The 23,347-nt window shown below is 43.3% G+C and overlaps 1 protein-coding gene across 34 annotated transcripts in view; it reads left to right on the top strand.

Moving 5' to 3' along the window:
- ADGRL3 (adhesion G protein-coupled receptor L3) overlaps positions 1 to 23,347 on the top strand; it is a 384,288-nt gene that overhangs the window by 118,400 nt on the left and 242,541 nt on the right. The window contains exon 1 of one of the 34 annotated variants that reach the window (XM_071807858.1): positions 14,891 to 14,910. The exons of the other annotated variants lie outside the window; for them this stretch is intronic. The gene's annotated coding sequence lies outside the window, so the exon portion shown is untranslated. Of the gene's footprint in view, positions 1 to 14,890; positions 14,911 to 23,347 lie in introns of those variants that run through there. 34 annotated transcript variants of the gene reach the window in all.

Genomic DNA, 23,347 nt, shown 5'->3' with positions numbered 1-23,347 from the left:
GTGCGTCCTCTTTGCTTTTCCCAGTTCTCCCATGGATTTATTTGCCTGTCTGCCCTCAGGCAAACCTTGTTACGCCCTTGCTATCCAAAGGTATCTTCACAAGAAAGGATCTCCCTAGCCTTGATTTGAAAATTGCAAAATTTGGGAAGGTCAGGGTCTGCACTGAGTTTGCAGCTGTATGAAGCACCTGTAATCATGAGTGATGGCTGTGGGAGCCGTTGTATTTGCCACCCCTGCAATTTTTTTTTCCCCCAAACAAATTCCAAATTGCAAACAAATTCCAAATTAAAACCCCTCTCGTGTTTTGGAGATGCTGTCGTGCCAGACCTCCTAGGTAACATCTGTTTACGCTTCCCACATGTTGAGAAAATATGTCTACCTCAAGTGTTTAGTCTTCCCGGAAGTCATGCTTTCCTCTCTTCTCCAAGCAAGAAAGCTGCAATCTTCCTTACAAATCCCACCTGTAGCTTGGCAGACTACCAGCTTATGGTTGTTTGGGTGTTAAGTTTTTTGTGGTGGGTTTTTTAATGTTTTGGGTTTTATGATGCTCCAATTTTAAGTTTTGCATAAAACCTGTAAATATTTCTGGAGTTATGAATGATCCCATTTCCCTCTTTCCCCCTGTTCCCTAGAAACATTCCTAATATGTTACTCAGTCTCTCTCTCTTCTGAACAGGGAGAATTTTAACTATAAATAAAGCAACACTTGAAACCATAAATAATGTTTAGCTAGCTTGTGCTGAGAGTTTCCCAAAGGGAAGAAAGTATTTTGTCATGGCAGTGTATCGGGAGGATGTCTGATGTCACGTGGAAGCCAGTGATGTCGCTTCAGAACGTGCTGTTATGTGCACAGAGTGTCCAAGTCCCTGCAAGCTGGATTGTGTTTCGATGTTGTTTTATTTTTAATGTTTTTGTTGTGTTTGGTTCCCTCCCCCCTCCAAGGACTCCTGAAAAATTGACTGTTGGGCCAGCAAAGTAAATCACATTGATTAGAGCAGGGGGAGGGGGAGGGTGAAAGCCAGCAAATAATGGTGCTAAGAAATTCCACGCTAAAGGCTGAAACTGCAGCTTTGTCTCAGGTTGTGGTGGAACGAAAATGGCAGGAACATATGTCAGTGACAGATTGCCAACCTTAGTGTTTAATTCTGGCATTTTGCGGGTTTATAGGATTTACTAACAAAAAGATGAGGCGAAAGGGTTGGGTGGGATATAATTTCCTGAAGTGGCATTCTTGAAGGGAAGTATCCTCAGCCCACATTTTATTTGAATATATTGGAAACAGCAGTAACAATTGTAGTTTTTTCATTAGATTAAATACATTTGAGTTACAACACTTTTTCTCCTTTAAAAAGTGTCCAAACATTGGAGAAGTATGCATAATTGAATGCTTTCCTTATTTGAACTTCGTTAGGAGACAGTCTGTTTTTAATTCATATGACATCTCTGAGCTGTGTAGACTCAGGGTCTCTTCAAATGTGCATGTCTACAGAGATGTGAACAACCCCAGTCTGCCTGTTTTGCAAAGATGTATAATAAATATAATATTTTGAAAGCTTCTGAGAAATGTGACAGTGAGGATATTAAAAATGAAGCCATATATTTCACCCACGTGATTTTTTTTTTTTTTAAGATGCTAACTAGCCACTGTATATAAAAATGCTGTGTCCTTCCTCACTTTACCTTTTTCTTATCTCTATTCCAACACCTGTTGAAATATCCTTCATCCAAAACTTTTGTTTTGTGCTGTCAACAGAGAATGGTTTTAAGTGATGCAGTTAGAGTCCTGCATCTGGGCAGGAACAACCCCAGGTTCCAGTATAGGTTGGGGAATGACCTATTAGAGAGCAGCATAGGGGAAAGGGACCTGGGGGTCCTGGTGGACAGCAGGATGACCATGAGCCAGCACTGTGCCCTTGTGGCCAGGAAGGCCAATGTCATCCTGGGGTGGATTAGAAGGGGGATGGTGAGTAGGTCGAGAGAGGTTCTCCTTCCCCCGCTACTCTGCTCTGATGAGACCCCATCTGGAATATTGTGTCCAGTTCTGGGCCCCTCAGTTCAGGAAGGACAGGGAACTGCTGGAGAGAGTCCAGCATAGGGCAACAAAGATGATTAAGGGAGTAGAGCATCTCCCTTAAGAGGAAAGGCTGAGGGAGCTGGGTCTCCTTAGTTTGGAGAAGAGGAGACTGAGGGGTGACCTCATGAATATTTATAAATATATAAAGGGTGAGTGTCAGGAGGATGGAGTCAGGCTCTTCTCAGTGGCAAACAATGATAAGACAAGGGGCAGTGGCTTCAAGCTGGAACACAAGAGGTTCCACTTAAATTTGAGAAAAAACTACTTCTCAGTGAGAGTGACAGAGCACTGGAACAGGCTGCCCAGGGGGGTTATGGCGTCTCCTACTCTGGAGACATTCAAAACCCGCCTGGACATGTTCATGTGTGACCTCACCTAGGCGCTCCTGCTCTGGCAGTGGGATTGGACTAGATGATCTTTTGAGGTCTCTTCCAGTCCCAAACATACTGTGATACTGTAATTAGAAATCCTACTGAATTTCATCAGAATAATTCTCAATACAACCTGGAGGAAACTATTAAAGCTTTTGTGGGAAAACCGTGAAACAATATTAAAAAAATTTAAAAAAAAAATTTAAAAAAAAATATTTTTTTTGGCCCCTCTAATTCTTGGAGGAAGGAAGGAGTGAAGAGTGTTCCTTTTGGGATTATGACCTTTTTGTCTCTTAACTGAGGAAGTGGCTTGGGAAAAGGAGAGCCTTGCTCTGATGGAGGGTTTGAAGCATTTGCAAGGAAGGTTCTTTGATATGTAAAAGGTCTCTTAATATTCTCTAAGGCCCCAGTTCAATTTAAGTGTTCATCAGTCCACTGCTGTTTTAATCACTGAGCATGAGTACGTGAAAGCTGCTTTTAGGGGTTGGGTACCAGAGTATGCAAAGTGCTGGGTTGCAGATTTTTTTTTTTGCCCTTTTTGCATCAGCATCTAAGGAAAAGGCAAAAGCCTTGTCTCTTGGCTGTGTGTCATCTTAATATGTACTTTGAGTTTTTGAGATCCCTTGGCATTACCAAAGGAATATATGAACTTAATATCTTCCTTCCTTTTTTTTTTTTTTTTCCCCCCTCTGCTGATGTTACAGTTTTTGCAGACTGTAAACCCCGTGCTAGTAATGGTGGGCCCCTCCTAACCCATGCAAGTCTGAGACTACAAAATGCCTCTGGGTCAGAGTTTGTTGATGCACCTTGTAAACTCCACAGGCGACACCTCTGGTGGAAATTAAAATAGTCTGTGAGTCCTTTGTTTTGGGTTTTATTGAGCCAAAAAACTGCTGTAGCAAAATGATATGTTCTATAATCTCCATGAGTTAGTTGTTCATTTCAGGGCTCATGAAATTTAAAAGCTAGGCTGGCCAGTCAGCAGTGCTTGTAAAGCCCAAGTCTGTCTTCTCAGGTCAAGCAACTTGAAAATCCCTAAGAGTGTGGATGTCCATTATAATCTTCATGGGTCTGCCATGAAAGAGGGTTTGGGGAGTTTGCAAAATCCTCTGAAAACTCAGAAGATCATATAGCCACACATGGCATGCCTTTTTTTAAAAATTTTTTTTGTATTCTCTTAGGGTCTTAATGTGCTGAAATCAGTCATTGTTGGGCTCAGGAGGGCTACAAAGCCCATGGCGAGGGCAAGTGGTGTTTGTCATCCTGCTCTGAGGTTCAGTGGCTTTATGTCTGTGTGTGACTTCCATCTTCTCTTCCATCTCATTTGGTTTCCTCAGCAAAGATTGATTTATTCTCATCAGACTTCCCTCCTGCAGATCGAGGGCCTTCAGTCTGGCAAAATGCATCTCCATCCTTGAAGATGTCCCTGCTCGTGGCAGGGGGTTGGACTAGATGAACTTTAAAGGTCTCTTCCAACCCAAACTATTGTGTGATTCCATGACAAGATTCTATTACAAGTCTGTCCTCCTTTGAACTTGGAGGTGGTACAGTTTGAGGGGTGATTACATGCCTGAATGGCATAAATATGCCAAGATAAATTATCTTGTGATACTTTCCAAATAGCGCTTGTATTAAAGTCCGTAAACGTCCCGAAATGCCTTGCTGAGCACCTGTGCTTTCCCCAAGGTACGTGCTACCCAGGGCCAGGAAATTGAAGCATTTCCAAACTTGATTCCCGTTTGGGATATAATTGTTGCTGTGTTCATTCCGAATAAACATCTGCCTGGATGAAATCTCTTGCCTGAGGCTTTCATTAGAATTAGCCAGCAAATGCCCCATTTTGGCCATAGAGGACTGAGTCCAGACCATCACAGTGGGATTCTTTTTCTAAGAGAGACTTGCTGATTTCTCTGGCTTGCGTGCATGCACAGGCATCTATGTGCATACATACCTGTTAATCTGTAAATGATTGTACATTGTTACCAGCTTTTAAACTTAAAGGAGAGGGCCAAGAAAACCAAAAGAAGAGAGAAAAAAACCCTTCCTTTTTCAAGTATTGCAGGATCTCTTAAAAAAACCCTGCATTGCTTCCAGGGCTCATTTGGCATTAATGAAGCATTGACAAATATTTTTGCAGCTGAGTTAGCACTGATGGAACCATTAGTTTTGGAAGGACCTGCATGCAGCACTGAGTGTTGCTTAATTTTGGGTCCCTCAATTGCTGAAGCCTGGGAGAGCATGTGGAGGGCTATGGCTAAATGGTTGTCTAGTTCTAACACTCTGGACCAGGTGATGTTTGAAGATAATAGCGTGCCTAGACCTCTGGTCTAGCCTAAGATGGCTGTTTGAATGAATAGATAATAAATGGTTGAAAGTAGCTCTTTGTTTCACTTGATGTTATTGTGGCTGAAATGAAGGGCTGAGAACATGCCCAAGAGTGAGAAAGAAGTCCAGGAAAGGAGGTAATTTTCATTTTCCACTGTTGAGAACTGAAGGATAAACTCTGTCCATCGTGCTGTCATCAGTGAGAGTTTTGCAGTGGCAGAACTGATGTGTTAGAGGTCCTGGTCAGCGTGTCATGATCCAGGTCACAGCCTGGTGGCTTTGAAGCCCAGTGCACGCAGGTGTGTGTTATGGGGATGGAGGTGGAAGATTGAAGTTAAGGGTGTAATAATTCATTCTGAACACTCTTCAGCTGCTTAGTGTGCAACCAGTAATTCATCAGTGATGGAAGTGTCCATATTGGCCTCAAGTTGCACCAGGGGAGGTTTAGGTTGGATCTTGGGAACAATTTCTTCCTGAAAAGGGTTGTCAGGCATTGGAACATGCTGCCCAGGGCAGTGGTGGAGTCACCATCCCTGGACGAGTTAAATAGACATGGAGATGAGGGTCTTAGGGATGTGGGTTAGAGCCAGGGTTAGGTTAAGTGGTTGGACTCAGTGATCCTCTTACTGCCTGCCTTTATTTTAGGTTTTGTTCCCTTTAAACTCCTTTTGAAGAGGACTGCACAGATAGTGTTTCATGGAATAAATTCTTGGAATTTTTTCAACAGACATTTATTTTGAGGGAATAATGTAAATGTATGCAAGTAGGATGCTATTGTGCGAGAGACATGATATATTTATATAAAGTATTAGAATGTGGAGAGCTTGATTTATAACACTGAATAGTTAATGGGAATAAGTAATAAATTACAACATTAAGCTTCCTGGGTGTTTGAGATCCCTGCTCCTCTGTGTGAGCTGGTGGATAGGAAGATGGCAGCTTCTTTCTTATTTTTTTTATATATCTGCAACTTGTGGACTTTCATACATAATGATGTAGAACCAACATCAATTCAGTGAAGCAAAAGGAAACATTTTTTAATGCACAGTTTTGGAAAACATGGGGAGTAGGGGAATTTCTTCCTTATCTGTCTGTCCCTAATTCCTTTGTCTTCAGGACATGTGTGAGGTGAGGAGGTAGCTGGAATGTCCAGTACAGTGTTGATAATGTGTAAATTATTGCCACTGGAAGTAGGAAAGAAGTAGTACATTACAGTAATGTGTTCTATCTAAATAGATGGTTTGCCTTGATGAATTATTCCAAGGATGAATCGGTGACATACAATCAGGCAGTGTCAAAAAAGAAAGCATCCACCCTTGAATGGCAGAGCATAATTGTTATAGACACAATTGATAGTGGCAAGTATTGGACTCACTAATGGTTGCTCAAACTGATTGTCTTTTTTTTGTCAGATCTCAGATTTGGTCCAACAGCAGCAAACATCTTCTATCGAAGTGTTAGTTTCTTTCTTCTTGTTTTTTTTTTTTTTTTTCCTCCTGCCCTTCCTGTTCTTTTTTAAACATTTGACAATAATGTACTACCTTGCTTAGCTTTTTAGACAGTTGTCTCCCACTCCGGAAAGTCAGGCTTCTTAAGTGCTCCTATGATGCCAAGTTAATTGCCCGAAAATAAGTGCTTGAGGATGGATCAAGTATTGTCTCATCAGCATTCAGCATCCCTGCCAGTGCACGGGAAGGGGGAAGGGAAGCAGCAACACCAGGAAGGTTTGAGGAAAAAAGATAGGGAACAAAGGAAGACCCTGGCTATGGTGAGGGATGTGACCGAATCCCTGCTGCACCCACAGGTCACGCTGTGAAAGTGTTATCTGCACATGGGTGGGATTAATGTCCCTTCACCAAAATGAGGGAGAAGATTGTGTTTTCCGTGGCCCTGGCTGTTTCTTCACTGAGGCAAAAATTAAAGCATCTGCCTACCTTTGCAGGCAAAACTTGTGTTACTGGTGCTCTGTTTTCTCTACCTCTCTAGAGAGCAAGGTGAGGGGAGTCAGTGCTCTTGTCTTGGTGGTGAGGATGATTTCTAGATAAATGAGCAGTCTCAGAGGTATTCCTAAAATGCAAAAACACACAAGGGCAATGGTACAAAGTAGAAGTTGGGGGGAGCAGAGGAAAAGTCACAGCTGGTGCTTGTGAGTCCAGCTCACTGCTGGTGTGTAATGTGGTCAGACCCAGCACAAGACTGGATATACCACAGTGAATCTTGCACCTTTTCCTTCTTTTATTGCTATGGGTAATATGCAAAATAAAATGACCAAGATGCGTAGCCAAGTGCTGTGATGACACAGAAAGGTTTTTTTTTAAGATAAAGCACCCAGATTTTCCCTTTAGGCTCACAGGGGGACATAGAAGGAGCTGTGGGTGTGAGGAGTGAAGCCGAACACCTAACCAACATCAATAACAGCCTCTTTGTGCAGCGCCTAAAAGGCAAGTGGGGTCTTTCTGACTCCCTCGTGCCCACTGCCCTGTGCCTCTGTGGTGGACAGATGCCTGCAGCATCTTGCAAGAGCACAAAGATGTTTGTGGTACCCATCTGTCCAGCCCTGCTTTTCAGCTTGGGTTGTGCTCCCCAGATCTGGAGAGAAGAAGGGGACTTCCACCCCCTCCAGACTTGCCAGCACCACTGGGGGCTTTGCTTTATCCTCTTGCCAAACAGAGCAGGGGCCGCTCCCTGGGATTTAACAAATCCTCTACTATTTCAGGTCCCCAGAGTTTTGGCAGCGCTCTTGATCCCTCCTGCTCCATTCTCCCTCTGATTGCTTATGCTCGGCTGCCTTGGACTCTGTGTCCCAAAGGATTTCTAGCCTTTTTTTCTCTTTCTGGGAGCCATCAGGCAGATTTGCCCTAATGGTGCGTATATTTGTCCCAGCCTCCTTACCTGACCTTGGTGAGTTATAACACCTTTTCAGCTCCTCCTTAATCTGGGAGTGCCTCCCTGCTCCAGAGAAGGAAAAGGCTTTTATTTATCCCAACTTGTGCGTTGTCAGCAGGTTTGTTAACTAAGCTTTATATGTAAAACCTTTAATAAATGTGATGTCAGCGCTTTAGAGAACCGACCTGCCTTTCACATCCCATTGGCAGGGCCTGTAGTCAGAAATACTGTTCTTGCACTAGCAAATTTGATACGGGTGTTTGAATATATGTGTTAGTCACTTTGGAGAGCATGCATATTATTTTAAAACGTTTTCTATCTTTTGGCCCTCATCTCAAGATCAGAAACACTGCAGCCCTTTACTTGATTAGGCAGCACTGAAAGTAAATAACTATAGTTGAAAAGCACTCTGTAAATACTAAATATTGCTTTTGTAAGTGCTCCCCATCTACAATTGTGCCTTTTGTCAGATGTGCAACCCTCGATTAACACATCAGCCTTTCTTTAACATTCATCTGTGAATGTTACCCTACTTGTTGCTTGCGTTTTTGATGGACCTGTCACCACTGGGTCTGTGCAGCTCTTCAATATCTCGTTCCAAATAGGTTGGGGCTGGCAATAACCAGGGAGGAGTGTAATGAGCTAGAGAGAGCCGAGCATGCCTGGTGCATCTATCTGGCAGCATCCTAGGTTATAAATCCGCACGTATACCTTTGGTGCTCCCGCAGTAATGTCAGTTCAATAATATCCCTTCAGGACAGCAAGATGGATTTTTACATTCATAATGAATGAGATAATTTGATTATTGTTGCTAGCAGCAAAGAGGTTTAGAGGCAGTCTGGTTCTCAGCCCCACGAGACACAGAAAGGATGAAAGAAACGCTGCATTCCTCGATGTGCATTTGATCCATCAATCACCCCGACAAAGTGTGTGCTCCTGAATCATTAAAGTGTGGCATCTTCTCTTCAGACTTTTGAGATTACTGACTTTAAAGCAGCAAGTCAGTTAAGTCAAACATAGGCTGGGAGGAGAGGGAGAGAAGAAAAAAACACGGTTAAAATACTAACCTGACATGCTTTGGTTTGTTTGATAGGCTAACAGACTGCTAATATTTAATTTAAAAAACCTGGATGCTGTCCAAAGCAAACTTATGAATAGCATAAGTCATATTAAAGCAAACTTTCATTAAGCACCAGCTTTCTCGTAATTACTTTCAGCAGGATACAGTTTCAGAGAAACTATGGTATTTCTTTATTTCAGTAACAGAGCTTTCTGCTAAAGGTTATTTCCAGAGGGCTACTCATCGTGTGGTGTGATGAAATAAATGGGGGACTGATAAATCTGCAAGAAAACCTAGACCAGGAGTCCAGCTCCTGTTCTCTTCCCGACAGTCCCTTGGGACATGAGCATCGCAGTAATATTTAACCTCTATGGGGACTCGAGGGGTGAAGAATGTTGGTCTCAGATCTCTGTTGGAGGTCTGGGGCCAGCCGCACTGAAAGGCATGAAGCTTTGTTATTATAGATCTTGACCTGGTGCGGTATTTACACTTCTGCTCTTCCTGTCATAAGCTGTGGTAAGTTAATTGCTGATGAGGGGACAACACACACAGAAATATCCAAAGGGAGTTAGGAGCCTAATTTTCTTGCTCAGCTTGACTTCTATTCCTTACATAGAAACACACATCCAAAAATACAAACCATACCTAAAATAAGAGAGAGACACAATGACGTATAATTAGTGACTTTTTAAATAACATTATTATTTTAAAGTTTGTGCACTTTCCCAGTACTTTCGGCATTTGACATCGACAATGATGAGGAGCAAGGGAGGTTTTATTACTCTTTGGTGTGTGTTTATTTTTGGTGTCTGCACCTTAGAAGCCATAATGTGCATGTGTGACAAGTGTTTTTATTTCATGGGTGAGAGGAATGAGTTGTGGGAGATAAAGGTCATTGGTGGCATCAACAAGAAGTGTTGGAGGTGGCCCGAGTCCTGGGTCCTGCAGCTGCTCCTCCGGGGTACAGGAGTTCATGTTCTTGACAGCTTTTCCTCCAAGGTCTTGAGATTGGCTGTTAATTGGCAAGCTCATTAGCAGGCTCGCTAACAGGAGGGAAAGCAAGCCAAATTTGTATTCTGTCAGCACTTGCTGTGAGGAGTCAGTAATCAAATAACTTTTTTTATGGTGTCTCCTTTGGTGCCTACTTCTGGTGGCTCAAGTTTGTAGGCCTGCTATAAACCCCAATAAATCTAACAGCCATTAATAACTGATTGACCAAAGGGATTTATGTAATCATGGGATTACAGATGCTAATTCCTTTTTCCAGGCGTGTTTCTGCGTTTTATTGATCAGAGAACTGGCTGTAAAAAATGATTTAAACTAATGGCATGAGAACGCCAGGGTGGGTTTAATGCCACTTGGATGTCAAAAGGCTGCTTAGGTTGAGTGGTGCTTGGGCTGGTTTCACAAACACTTGCAGTGGGAGATGGGAAATGGTTGTGTGTCCCGAGGACAGTTTCTCCAAGAGTTGTAACCAGTTCACCTAGCAGTTGCCTTGGAGAAGGAGGCTGTAGCAGGCTAGGGTAAGTCTGCCTCCTTGCAGTCTTTGTGAGAGATGTGCTCTGCTGTAGATTCTTAGTTTTTTATTTGAATGTTGATGTTCAGAATGCTGTTCTGTCTCATAAGGCATTACAAGCCTGGAGAAAAGGAGGCTGAGGTGAAACCTTCTCGCCCTCTATAACTATGTAAAAAGAGGTTGGAGCACCGCAGGTGTGTTGCTACCTGCTAAAGACTTGCAACTCCAGGTAAAGTGATGAGGCCTGGGCTGATGAAAATTTACATTGGCTCATCAATGCTTTAAGCTGTGGGAAAGCACCTCTGATGAACCATCTTTTTTCCATCTTAAAGTAAACTAAATAAAGCTAAAAAAAAAAAAGTTGAAAGTGTCAGACAGCAGTGGTCCATGGTCGGGGTTTGTCACATGAACTGTGTTCCTGATTCTCATGGCAGAGGATACCGGTGGTGCCACATGTGTGATGCCTTTGACCGTGCCAAGCTACATCTGAAAAGATGTCAAACCCCAATTCTGAGCAGCGCTGAGCTTCTTTCAGCTCTGTCAGGCAAAATTCTCTGTGAAAGTGGCTGCCGATAGAATGACAATACACAGACATCAGACATTAAATGCTTTTCATCTGTGTTTCTTAACTGGATGTTTTTCCCCAAGATTTTTTTTTTTTTTTGAAAAGCATCCCTGACAGCCACATAGTTGCTGTGGATATGAAGAAAACCCAAATAAAAAACAGAAGGGAGCTTGCTGGGTTGCTGCTCTCCCTCTCTTGTGTTGCAGTGCACAAGCAGAGCTTTTTGCAGAAGCCTTGGATGCCATTTTCTGCTGCACCCTCCCATCTGACAGCAGGAATGATTTCCCAGGGCAGCAGAAGGCTTTGCCATCTGGCTGCAGGAATGATAGTCTTATCCTGCTATTTTGGTAGACTTCAAGAAGTCAGGCCTTCTGAAGAGCTGAGGGTTTCTGGACAAACTTTTAATATTTCTGTTTCTGCTCCCACTCTGTTCCCAGTCATGTCCTGTCAGCACAGCTGAGGGGGAGCTGCCCTTCCCCAAAAGGAATCTCATTTTGTTTCCTCAACAGCTCCATGTCTTACAGTGCTGCTGGGGCTTAGCTGGGATAAAAAGGAACATCCCGACTTTGAATGTCTGTTAATTATCATCTTCTTTTTTAATTTAGCAGCAGCTCAGAATTGAGTGTTGTGACTTAAATGTTGTATCTGGGCTCTCTTTCAGGGGATAACATGAATGAGCAGCAGATGCTGGATTAATGCCTTGGCCTAATCTCCTTTTATTTGCAAATATCCAGTTCCTTGCAGATGGCTCTGAACAACAAGAAACATACACTGCCTGCCTCTGGGGAAAATTAGGTTGTTTGTAGCCACTGCTGTCTGCATTATAATCCCCAGTGACAATTTCTTTTTTTGTCACTGGAGCGAGGCTTCGGTGGCACTTTGAAGGCACAGCAAGGTGGTGTTGGAAGCAGCACTGTTTCAGGCTCTAAAGTAGGGTGGTGGAAGGAGAAAGAAGAGGACCATGTCTCTTTAGAGAACAAGAGGCCATGGTTTTTCTTCTCATCCTTTCACTAGTCAGGAGAAGCAGCTTGTGCGATAGATAATTCCGTATGTCTCTCCTTGTAGTACACGGTGCCTTCCTGTGGCAGTGGGCTTAAGCCAGGGTGTCACTTTTCTGTCTCGACGGCTGTCCCCAAGCTCCACTGTGCTCATTTGTGACTTTATCCTGAACTTGTCAGTGTCTGACATGAGAGATCAAATTTGATGTGATGAATTAAGGGCAGTGCTGGGTAATAACTACTCTTGCAAAAGGTGTGGGGTGGTGAAAGCTGCTTATTGGGAGATAATTAATTGTGAAAATCAAATTATCAGATTAATCTTTGTGGCCTGGCTGTGTCTCAAAGACTCCCAACAGAAAAATACAAAATATAGAATATGTGTTGCAGCAGAAGAGATGTGTCTGAAATACCACATGTGAGCAGGGGTACTGGGTGCTACCGTTAAAATTTGTCACTGCTGGCTATGCAGCAAGATTTTCCTGTAGATGTCCTCGCCATGTAGTTAGCCCCAAGCAAAATGCTTTTTTGACTTACTATGTAAGAAGGCAGGAAATTGCAGAAGATTACTAGTTACCAAAGATAAATCACCAGGGTACCTGAGCCAGCTTTCTGGATGCTGCCTGAGTTGTGGTTTTGGGGTGTGCGTGGTTTGTGGTGGTTTTGTGTGGTGTGCTTTTTTTTTTTTGTTTGTTTGCTTGTTTGTTGTTTCAGTTCTGTGGGAGCTGATCCCAGGACCAGCACAGCTCTGGGACAAGCCCATGGAGGTGGCTGCAGATGATTTGGGAGGAGATCTGATGTCTTCAGAGTTAGCGAAGTCCCGCAGACCTTCAGATATTGGCTGCATGCCTGTTGGGTGTGGTAGCTCAATGAAAAGCAATTGAAGATTACGCTTCTCTCTCGCTTGAGCACCTTTAGAGTTAAGAAAATTGTTCCTGTAGCAGCTTAAATCATATTGGAAGTCTGTGAAGCACAGACGTGCTAGTACTGCAACTTGTAATTATAATTGTAGCATAAGACCTACTTCTGATCAGGTTTGTCATGGCAGCAAGAGCAGTGAAGCTGGGGCAGGACAAGGCTCTCTTGTCACTCCTTCTGGCATTTGAAGTGGGTTGATTAAACATACTGCAGGTATGTCGATGTGCTAGTTGCACCTTTGACAGAAATATGAAGGTGCCTTGAGGCTCCCGCATTTTTGCAAGTATGTGGTTTATCTTATTTAAAGCCTAGAAATCTAAACAAGTTGTGTGCATCTTTTTTCCCCTTTACAAGCTGACAAAATCAGCCCAAAATATGGGCCCTGTACTAAATCCTCTGCCATCAGTGGATGCTCCATCAGCTACGGATAGCGGCACCGTGACTCAGGAGAGAAAATGGCTTTCTCCTAATAGTGTTTTCAATTTAGCCTTTGCTACATTTCCTTTTTTCTTCTTTGTTGTTAGAAATTTTTGTTCTGTAATTGTATCAAAATTTGCAAATGGTTTTTTGGGTGCAATCCGTAGGAGGGAAGCTGGACCAGATGCCCTCATATACATGCACCCCTCCAGCAAGATGGGCGGAATCATCTGATTGGTCTGTGCTGCGCCCTCTGACTTTTATAGGGCAGGAAGGCTGCTTTGTTAACTAAAAGATTAAATTAAATTTGCTGTTTCCAGATGGCCATTAAGAGATGTCCAGGGTTCATGCCATGACATTTTGTTCTATAGTAACTGCTTTCTCGTGCTGCTGTTTTCTGATCTTCTCATCTTTTCATGGCAGCCCACTTGGTGGTGGCTCTGCCCAGGTGTAGCATCTCTGGCTGACTTGATGATTCTTCTGAAAGAAGTGTGGGTTTTGCTATGTTGAACTCATCTCAGCTTCATTTAACTCACTTTTAAAAGTATTCTGAACCTGTCCCTTTCCTCACACATCTCCAACACTTACTCTGTCTCACTGAAGTCAGGATGTTAGAGGAAGTTTTGCAGGTGAAGGTCCTTTGGAAGGAGGTTTGATTTTTGGTTGGCTGTGGGGCATTTTGTAGATTTTATGCAGTGAAGGTTGAATCTCCAGCAAGAAGGTTCAGTGTAGCTTGAAGGGGCATCAACAGGAGCAAACTGCCAGTGTCTAATAATACCAAGGCTGATAAATCTGTAGTCTGGTACAACAGATCAAGGCAGTGCTGCCTGATTAAAGAATAATGCCATCTCCAAGGCATGTGGAGGAAGATTAACTGGTTTTCCAGCAACCTGCTGCCATCTGTACAAACCATTTCCTAAAATACACTGGTAAATGCCTGTGGGAAGAGCCGCGAGCCTGATTGTGTTTGCAGACTGGTACCTGAAATGTTGGTCCTGCCTGCAGGGTTGGAAGTGGGCAGCCTGGGTGTAGGGACAGCAGTGGGAGCAGGGCAGGTCCAAGCGCATGTGCGGCATGATGCTGACTCTTTGGAAGCAGTAGGGGAGGGAGAGATGGCAAATGCCAGAAAATAGTGAGTTTTTGAATCCTGGCTCAGCAGAGATGCCTCCCAGAGCATCAGTGTTATTAAGCGGAGATTGGCCACCTTTGAGCAGTGCGGTGGCAGTGTTATTAAATGATCTCTGTAGAGATGAGAAGCTGTTATTTCTGCAAATTCACTTTGAACCAGATCCTGCGGTCTTTGCTTGCATTCAGCAACTTGATTTTCTCAGTCCTGTGGGTTTCCCTGAGAGCGACTGTGTGCTAAACCCTCCTCAGCTTGAATATTGGTGCAGTAGTCTGGTCTTATAACCCCAAGTGTTATATTAAAATTCTGTAATTAAAAAGGGGAGAGGGATCTTCAAAGCGTTCTCCTTTTCATAGCACTGTCTTGCTAAAAAAATGTAACTTTCTGAGAGAAGCCTTTGTGCTGAAGTGTGCATCTCTGCAGAAGGAAAAACAAATACCGGGTCTGACACAAGCTCCATTCTTCCTTGAGGCCTGTGAGATAGCAGCATAAAATGTGACATTTAACATCAGCCTTTTCTAAAGGCTTCTTGATAATTGTGAAAAGATCCTGTTTTTCAGACCAGTCATTTTTCACACCTCTTCTGCAAAACCTCTGGAGGGGGAAGATCAGGAGCAAGAAATCCTCCCTCTGGTCTGGGAAACACTGCATGAAGAGGTCAGTTTAGCATTTTTCTTACTTCAAAATTGATAAGGTTTCAGCTGCTTTGCTTGTATTTCCTTCTTTTTCCCTCTCCTCCCTCCCTTCCTTCCCTTTCTTTTTTTTTTTTCCTAGAAACTGGTGAGTTCATGACCATGAATTCAAAGCTTGCCATACTTGAAATTAATCAGGGATGTGAAGAGCCCATTCCTGCAAAATGATCCAGTATTCTTATAACCTCTTCTCATGGGAAGGCAGGGTTAGTCACTTGAGTTTATTTGGTGTCCTGCTGTCAGCTGTCAGTTGTTTTGTGTGGAAATTGTGAGCTCTGTGAGGCAGAAAGTGTCATTCTGGCTACTTGAAGTTACACCACCCAGGGCAGTGGGGCTCTGAGCCAGGGCTGAGGTCTTCATTGGTCTGAAATTATTCGAGGGAAAACATTTTGCTTTGCAACTGGAAGACCCAAACAATAAAAAAAACCTTTCAGTCATGGTGGTTCCAAGTCGTTTTCTGAAAGACTGAGGAGTCTATTTGAGGTTTATAAGTAAACTTTTGAATATGCTCTCGTTAGAAAAGTGAACTTAAATGAAACATACAAGTTTTAGTGGCTTAAGTGGTGAGAAGCATGAGTGTGTCAGGACAAAGCCTTACCACAAATAAGTTGCAGAGGTGCAAGCAGAACATGGGTTCCCAAATCCAAGCTGCTTGCCCTGTCCCACTGTCTGTGACACTTGTCATAAGCAGGGTAAGTTTTACCTCCATCAGCATGTGACAAGAAGCTTGATTTGGCCTCAAGTTTTCTTGAAGAGTATGAGGCTTGTGTGTGCTCATAGGGTTGGGATCGAGTGCCCTGTCCCTTCACCCGAGCACACTGGATTGCTGCTTGGAATGCTTCGCCTGAACGTCGGCTTTCAGGTTCAAACTGTGCAAAATCATCTATTTCCATCTGGCTTTGAGTTAAAGTCATAAATAGTTCTCTGGCACCGTGAGAGAAAAGTGAGGGGATTATTCTGATTCACAGCCTGCTTTGGGGTGGTGCTGACACCTCTCTGAACTTTTCTTGGGGGGCTTGAGCTGAATTTCAGATTTGTGGTGAAACCTGAATGCGGGTCAGCACAGTGCTGCCTCAGAGACGGCAACAAAAACCTTTGCTCGGTGCTATTTATAATCTTTTAATTTGTATTCTGGCCTGCTGAGCTCTCTGGGGGGCTGAAATAATGGTGACCGTAACTCAGCCCCCAAGAATGAACCCATTCCAGCAGGGCCGCTCTCTTCTCTGGCTATTGACTCCAAATTAAACAATCCCGTTGACCTGTCTTTCCCCCTCTCAGAGGGGCCTTATAACACAGCACAAACACAGGCAGCACTTTCTACAAACCAACCAGCACAAGTTGGGAGAAATTGCGTGTAGTAGTGCTTCCCCCTGGAAGGTTCCCAAAGCCCAGGGTCCAGCAAGTGCCGACCTTGCTCCACAGATCTCACTCCAGTTTCATTGAAATCCCTTGGATCTTGGCAACCTGCGTTTTGTGAGGGATGTAAAAATGGAGCTGAAATTCTGGCAGGTAATATGAATGAGGAATAAAATAAAAGGAAGGTGCCTGTGGAGTAAAGGGAGCTGTAGTCAAGCATGTTACTTAGTGCTGGTGATTTCCGCTGTTGCTTGTCACAAGTCCCTTAACTTTTGTCATGTTTCTATCTTCAAAACCATTGTGTGCCTTGCTGGCTTGTTTTATTATGTAATTGATGGAGAGTTATTTGCCTTGCATTTTGTATTTAGCTGTTACAGAATTTTAAAAGCTAGGCAAGACTGTTACATCATCCATTTTAACCTCCAGCATGTCACCTTTTTTTTTTTTTTTCCCCACAAGGTGCTTCTCTCTGGATCCCTATGGCTAAAGTCTTACATAGTCTTAAGTATTGCTGTTATCCCTGCCCTTGCTTGTATTCAATATGTTGTTGTAACTCTTAGATATCTCTAGATAAAACCATGTCAGGCCTCTTTTTCTTCTTCCCCCCTTAGCACAGCCTCCAGCAGTGCAGCAGCAGTGCTGGGGTCTCGCTTCTCTGGCTATCATCCCTGAACTTCTTACAAATAATCTCCACACAGATGTTTTGCTTTTTTTTTTTTCCTCTGTGTGTGTGTTTTTGTTTTGTTTTTTTCTCCTGTTATCTTTGGTGTTGATTCTTCAGTGCTATAATTGAGGTATTTTGTCCACAAGTTGCTCAGGGCTGCTTTTGGTCCTGTTGCACCAAGCTGGACTTGCAGCAAAATGTCGACTTTTTAGATGCATAGGACATTGGGCAGTATTGTGTGCCTGCCCTGGGTATGCATTTTTTTATCTCACAAGTGACTTTAAAATACTGATTTTTTTTTTTCTTTTAATTTCTTTTAAGGTACATCATTGTTATTTAGAACTTTTTTCTATATAGTGAATCTATGACATTTTTATAAAGCACTTTTATTGGTAGCAATACACACAGGCTGCAGCCGACTGATGGCCAGATAGATAAGAGCTTTCTACTTCTCATCCAGGGAACCAAAGTAAGCTCAAGCTGTAGGAGGAAGCAGAGTTGCAGAGCAAGGAAAGGGACTGATTTAGGATTTTGCACCACTCTGAGTGCAGTTCTTGATTCAGAAATTTAAGATGTGCTTTCTCGTGAAGGTTGTACCCGCAGCTAGATACTTGATTCGTGGGCAAATTACTGTAAGGTGCTCTGCGCTGGTACATCATGGTCTGCAGGCACACATTTGCTGTTGTCCTGCAGTGAATATGGAATGATTTGAAATAGCTTACTTCACCAGGAGAACTATGTCCTGCTTGCCGTGGAATTAAACACATTCATAGATTTTTCTAGGGAATGCAATTCAAGATGAAATGTTTCAGAACATGGATGAGACTGTGGCTGGGGGAAAGGGGTTTTGCTTTTATACACAGGAACCAGTGTCTGCTCACCAGTGAAAACAAATCTTCAGAATTGCCTCATCCAGCAATTTCCATGGCAAATTCTCAGTATTTGGTATCTTTCTTGAAATCTCAGATCCATCTGTTCCATTACAGTGTGAGAATGGCAGGTTCAGGCTTGGTCTCTGACCCAAGAAAAAGATCAGTCAGCTCTCTGGTAAGGGGGAACATCTCCATTTCTCCTCCACACCTGAAAAAAACTGAAAGGTAAAGAACAATCCAATGTGTATATATATATTTATTTTTATCCTTTAAAAACTAATTCCAAATTTTTGAGGCAAAGAACAATTAATACTTAAGAGAAATACTCTGAAAAATAGAAGCAACTCAGGTGTGTTAGAGAATAACACCGTGGAGAAAGAATCGAGAGTGAAGGTAACATGGGCTGCATTTGTCCCTGAATTTCTTTTTTATTTTGGCCCAGGATCAGGCATGGAGATGCCAGTTCCTGGAACTTTAGTATTTCAAAGGCTTTTTGTTCCTGTCCCGTGTTCGTGCTTCTCTGTGCTGCTGTATGTTACAAGCAGGTGAGTGGAGGTCTTGCAGCAGGTGCAATATATGTTGAGTTCCTTTAATCCTGTGTTAAAGTAATAGAAGCCTAAAAAAAAAAAAAATAATGTGAGAGTACATGCATGCTCTCTACTGTTGGTCAGTAAACCCCGGGGAGAGGAGTTTCATCATCTGCTGGCTGAGAGTTTAAAACCACCAAATCCCTCCCCTGTAGAGATAAAGCCCTTGTGAATAGTTCATTATCAAAGTCTCTGTTTTGCTCTTAAGTACTTCTTTCCTTCAGAGTAGCACCTATTTCGCAAGCCTTTTGTGTTGATGACCTTGAAGGATCCCGTGTGTTTGTGGCTGTGCTGGCTGGCAGTTGGGTAAGGGAGAGAAGGGTCTCTGTGCTGGTGCTCCAGCACTAACTGTCCCCTCTGCCTGTCCAAGGGAGGTGATATGTTATTTCCTACCCCCGTGCTAAACAAGAGCATCACTGTGCTGCGCAAGGGGGTGGTAGCTTTTACTTGGCCACTGTATTTGCCTCCTCGCTGGCAGCTTGCGGGGGGGAATGAACATGGCCTTTTGCAGAGTAGAAAAAAAAAAAACAAACCATGTGGTGCCTGGCAGTTCACTTTCAACCAGTGCTGTGATGTGTATTTTCAGAGTGGCTCTGACACTGTGGATGAGGGATGGTGACTGACCTGTATTTTGGTGGAAAAATCAGGCAATTTCACCGTGTGCTAGAAGAAATAGATGATACAGTGGCAAATGATGTTTTGTCTTGAGAACCTCACAGCTATTCTTTCCCTGAGTGCTAGCATGGTGTCCAGTTGTTTTCCCCCTCTGCTGTAAGTGATGTGAATGTAATAGGTAGTTCTCACTTCTCCGATGTTTCTGACTGGATGTCTGAGATTTCACCATTATAGTCAAGCCAGTGCTGAGGTGATGGTGAGGTGGGCCTCCCTTCAGCTTTACAGTGGTTGTGGCTGGATGAAGCTGACTTCATTTTGTATCTCTGATGCTCCTCCAAACGCTGTGACAAGTTTTGGGCTTTGTGTCTGTCCATGAGCTGAATTCTCACTTGAACCTCCATCTTCAGCTCACGAGACTGCAGATTAACATGGCTGATGGCTGCTCCTCTCTGGGAAGCATTGCTTACAGGATGCAAACTCCAAAAGCAAGTTTAGTGTTTGAAAAAAATCGCAAAATGATCGAGTATTCCAATTTTGGTTTTGATTTCTAAAAACCACGTGGGCATTTAATGCTCTCCCTGGTCCACAGGAAACGAAGTCCAGGTTGAAGCAAAGGATGTCTCATGGGAGCTCTGTGTGGAAAATGAATAGCTTCTGCAGTGAGTTTTGTTTTGTTATTATAGCATACACATCCAAGGTCCCTCTTTTTGGAAGAGGGAGCATTTTTGTTTTGCTTATTCAAGTGCTCCAAACTTGCCCTTTCTCTGAATGCAGAGAAAAAAGCTTCTCTCTGCTCTAGCGCAACTTTTTTGCTGTGCGTCCCTGTGACATCCAGCCTGGTTCAGTGTTGTACATGGGTGTGCAAACCTGTGCAGAGCCTGCCTGGCTATGCAGAGGGTTTCCATTAATCTCCTGCTGCTGTCACCTTTTGGTTGTGCTCTGCATTTGTAGGTTTTACTTAATGTTTGATATTTCAGGCCAAGAACAGTGCCTTTTAATCAAGATGCAAATTACTTGATACTTTTTGAGAACTATGTAATAGTGATTTGCTGTCAGCCTCTCAAAGCTGCAAAGAAAGTAAAAAATTCTTAACAGAACAAAGGGTGATCACCTTTTGATGAATCAACTCCAGGCGGTTAACATAGTAACTATAATGTCTGGAGACATCTGTCCTCTCCCTTTTGCCAGCTCCCCATACGGCACAGAGTTTGTAGGCTGAGAGCAAGAAGGAAATACCCCATGAAATGTGTTGCTTTCTTTCCCAGGACCATTCCCCACCCAGGCACCACCATGAACGAAAACTGGAATTGTCACCCGTGTACCCAGAATAAGGTGATGCTTCTTCATAACACCTTCAGAGCCCAGAAGGTACCTGTTGTCACAGCAGCATCCAGTGCTCTGCAAAACATAAAACCACTTGTGAGCACAACTTTGTCATAAGGAAGATTATTAGCTGTGGAGGGGGATTTGTGCATTTTGGAGGACAGTTAGGGTCTTTGGGGTATGGAAATAGTCAGAGGGGGCACTGGGCATATTTATTGATATATTTTCCCTGTAACTCAGTGCTCAGGCAGCTGAATAGTCTAAAGACTGATAGAAGATACACTGTACCTCAAACCCACTGCGTCTTCAGGGGAAAAACAAACAACCCAAACAAACAAAGCCAAACCAAAAACAAAAAAAAAAACCCTGCAAAAACCCCACAACCAACCAACCAAACCACAAAAACAAACAAACCCAAAACCCCACCAGTTTTTGAAGTAGCTTTTGTTTTAAATTCCTTTATTCTTGGTACACAGCAGGAAGTTTAAAAACAATCTAAAACCAGCCAGAAAATAATACACGTAGTTGATAGGTAAGAGAGAGAAGGGGAAGAGAATGAATGAATAAATAAAAGCTTGCTTTTTTTTTTTTTAATTATTTTTAACCACTATCATAGAAGAGAAGTTGTCTGTGTTCTGTTGCTTGGATGGCTGATGACAAAAGTTTCTTGGGGTGATGGCAAAAACTAGTCAGAACATGTTTCCATCCATGTTACCCACTTGCTGTTGCAACAAATATGAGAGCTCTTCTGACTGACTTTCCCCTCTCATTTTCCTAGATGCTGGGCAGCAAAGAGATTGCCAGATCCTTTGATAAATGGTTCCTAGATAACGTGATCACAAGGATTTTGTGAGCTCTTGAGGACTGGGGGCTGGGATATAAACATCTGCTGCTTTGTGAATTGGCTTCATCACCCTCTTGTGGCAGCCAGTTCCTTGGCTTAAGTGGGACAGGGGGAATTTTTTCAAGATGTTTTTAGCATGGCTGCATGACTCTGATCTCATCTGGGTGAACATCAGTACCCAGGTGACCTGAATATCTTTGTTTGTTGCGACTGAGCCCATTCACCATTGATTTGTAGGTGACATACGCGGGATGTGCGGACACGAGGTATCTGTAGTTGGTCCTGCATAGGCAAGCCTGAATTATTGGTTTCTTTTGCACCACTGAGATAAGAAGATTGGACTTGTGTTGAGTTCTGTAGAAGTGAAGAGGCTTCTCACTAGCATGCAACGTGTTCTTCCTTTTGAGGTCATAAAATTGCTTGTTAAATTAGTGCCAACTAGTAGCTAAAGACGTGGTGGGAGATTTAGTAGGCAACCCTGCGTTTGTTGCCCTAAACAATGTGTCGGTTTTATACTGACTTTTACAGTATCAGCAGGTGAATACTTTCTTTTCATAAGGAAATTAAAACACTGAGGGGGGAGAAACAAGGGAGCACAGGAGTAGAAATAGGGGCAAGGAAAGGGAAATAAATGATTTCTGGCTGTGTTGTAACTGTACTTTCTGACCAAAATTTCTGTATGTCGAAATGTCTGGAGTCCTCCCAATATGTCATTGAATAGGTCAGCAATGTTATAGATCAAAATCCAGAAGATTGCTTTATTCAGCTAGGAGGGGGGAGTATTTGAATCATGGGACTTGGAGTACACCTCATTAGTGCGGAGAGGGGATAAAATAAATTGGGGGAACCGTTAACAACAACGATTAAAATTTATCATAGTGGTACCAGAATTGGTACTGTGTCTGAGTGAGAAGTGAAGTCCTCCAGGCCAGTTGTATTAAGTCTTCATTTCTGAGAAGCTGACGAAGATCTATGGCTTCTTTTCTATAAGTCCTATTTAGTCTTTGTAGTGCTACAGCTTTTACTGATGCACATAAGAAATGGTTACTGTTAATGGCTGAGGCATTTCTGTGGAGGTTGTGTTTAAAATCTGATTGTTTTGGAGGAAAGAGAAAAATGTTGTAGACCTTGGGCTACTTTTTGCAAAGGATATGTTGTTGTTTTTAGAGTATTTCTGTAGGTATTGATTGACTTAGATGCAGCCTGACTTCTCCTGGTGAAGGACAGCAGCCGTTTTCTCACTGTGCTTTGTGTCACACTGGGGCAGTTCTGGGCTCCCCGATGGCTTTTGAGGTACTTATTAGATAAGGAGCCTTCAGCACCTTGAATCCTGGGTTCAGTTTTGGGCCCCTCACAACAAGAAAGACCTTGAGGTGCTAGAGCGAGTTCAGAGAAGGGAACAGAGCTGGTGAGGGGGCTGGAGCACAAGTGTGATGGGGAGTGTCTGAAGGACCTGGGGGGTTCAACCTGGAGAAAAGGAGGCTGAGGGGAGACCTTATTGCTCTCTGCAACTGCCTGAAAGGAGGTTGGAGTGAGGGGGAGTTGGTCTCTTCTCCTAAGGAACAAGTGATGGGATGAGAAGAAGTGGCCTCCAGTTGTAACAGGGAAGGTTTCGATTGGATTTTAGGGAGGGTTGTTGGGTCTGAGCCGGGAGCAGGAGGAATGGCTGCTTTGGGGGGCCATGGAGGTGGTGAGGCCTTGGGGTCAGCATTTGCAGTGGCTGGACAGGGCCTCCCTGATAGGCACCTCAGCAGGGCCTTTGCAGCCCCTTCCTGCCCGTGTCACTTCTGCGAAAAGCCCCAAATTTCTAACTTGTTAAAGAAATTCCTTTGGAGGCCGCTGAGACGATGTTGGAGGTGTCCTCCCGGCGGCAGCCCCCAGTGAGGGTGTGTTCTGCTGTAGCAAACCATGAGTAATGTAGCCATTCATGTCCCAGACCTTTTTAAAAAATAATTACAAATAAAATAAAAATGATACAATTTTGTACGCAAAATTGTGTATATGTACAATATATATGTTTGCAACTTGCGTGTACTTTTCAGAAGGAGAAGTACACTTTATCTGTCAGTACTTGCTGCCACTGTGGTCTTTGAACTTGTAATCTCCCTAAACATCTCTTGACCTTCATAGCTGTCTGGCTG

The sequence above is a fragment of the Patagioenas fasciata genome, chromosome 4, assembly GCF_037038585.1.
Source record: "Patagioenas fasciata isolate bPatFas1 chromosome 4, bPatFas1.hap1, whole genome shotgun sequence".
Classification (NCBI taxonomy): Eukaryota; Metazoa; Chordata; class Aves; order Columbiformes; family Columbidae; genus Patagioenas; species Patagioenas fasciata.
The sequence above is the reverse complement of the archived record's forward strand: the minus strand, read 5'-3'. Positions and strand labels throughout refer to the sequence as shown.